At 26.3% G+C, this 1,820-nt stretch overlaps 1 pseudogene; it reads right to left on the bottom strand.

Annotated features, from left to right (window-relative positions):
* The window catches only part of LOC115235176, a 60,458-nt pseudogene that overhangs the window by 46,944 nt on the left and 11,694 nt on the right, over positions 1 to 1,820 (bottom strand).

Here is a 1,820-nt window from a genome sequence, read left to right as displayed (position 1 = left end):
ATTAGAGTACTCAAACCTCCTCACCCGGCAAATGCCTTCGTTAAGGTGGAGATCCATCGAGGAGGAAAAATTTTTATTTTAATTTTTTGTAATATATAGGTTTCTTTTAATAAATAGGTTTTACAAACTCGTAAAATAAAAAATATAATACACAAAGAATTATATAAGATATATATAATATATAATTACAAAATATATACTGTATAATCACAAAATATATTACAAAAAATTTAAACTATATTATACAAAGTATATTACAAAATGTATTACAAAATATATTATAATTAATTCTATACATCTAGTATAAAGAATTAATTATATTACAAATATATATTACAAAATATAATATAAACAAAGATTAATACAATTTAAAATATAATTTAAAATATAATACTAAATAATTTATTACACGAAAATGTCCGAAATATTCGTATAATGCAGAATTCATTAGAAATTTTTAGATCAGATATAGTTGATAAGTAACGATTAATGCGATATTTATGATTAATGATTAATATGCAATTACAAAGCTTATTATGCTTATTATATATTTATATAATGCAAATAATTATGACCAAAAGAGTCGTTAATAAAGTTATCGATCGTTTTTCAATTGTAGAAAAAAGTATTTAGACTATTGGCGCATTTTGCATAGATTTTTAAAGAAAATATCCGAAAAAATATAGATGAAGCTTCGATGTAAATCAACGATTAAATCACAAGATAAACCGCGATTTAAAATTTACGAAAAAAACGCGACGAATAAATAAATCGACGATAACCGTAATACTCGATTCCGACGTACGTACATGTAATTTTTGGAACAATTGGAGGAACGATATAATTACTATATACTTAAACGAAAATGTTTCGACGGACATTTGAAGCGCTTTTTATAATCGCGTCTGTAATACAGGATATTTGTGAATATAAAATGCTCGATTAATTTTCAAATGCGTGATTTTATGCAAATTTCGCGATTGAGAATAATATATACATACTGTTTCGCGGAAGATTGACTAAACAAAACAATCTTAAAAGTGGAGAACGATCAAATTCTTGCTTCTACATCGGACCCCGCAATATCAATCTGCAAAGAAAAGTTAAGTGATCTGTTGAATATCAGGGGCCCTGTTGTAGGAGGGAACGAATCCCAGATCTTCCGGACTGCTCCCGATAGCAATGATTTCGGTAACGAATCAAGGACAGTTGCCATTGTTATTATCTTTTATTCGTAAGATTGAAATTCGCGCGAGAAAATGTATTCTTTCATTATTAAAAAATATACCTCTTTATGGAAAATTAAATGGATATAACAATTTTTATGAAAATGTATTTACGAACGACTATATTTATGGATAATAAAATACATGCATTGTTAGTATTAAATGTACTTAGTATTAAATGTGCGAATACAAATAATTCTCGGGTACCAATTGCTCGAGACGAATCGAACCCGATAACAGCGAAATTGAAAAAAAATGTAATTTGAATATTTTGCAACATATAAAATAAATCAAACTAATATCAAGCATAATTATAATAATTGTAAGCTATAATTAATCTTTTTCTGTAACATTTAAATACATTAATTTACCGATATTTCACTGATATTGGGGTACCCATTCGATTTGTCTCGAAGTTTTAAAATATACGCACATTTTACGTTATATTCATACATAATATTTTGTAATATAATATTCAAAAAAAATGTAAAAGTTTTATGAAATAATATGTTAATTTGCGCATGTATTTTATTATATATATATAGAATTGTATATCTAAAATCTATCCAGGATGCACCTAGAACGGCGGGATGT

Source organism: Formica exsecta, unplaced genomic scaffold, assembly GCF_003651465.1.
Source record: "Formica exsecta isolate Colony F162 unplaced genomic scaffold, ASM365146v1 scaffold211, whole genome shotgun sequence".
Lineage (NCBI taxonomy): Eukaryota > Metazoa > Arthropoda > Insecta > Hymenoptera > Formicidae > Formica > Formica exsecta.
This window is presented reverse-complemented; position numbering and strand designations above follow the sequence as displayed.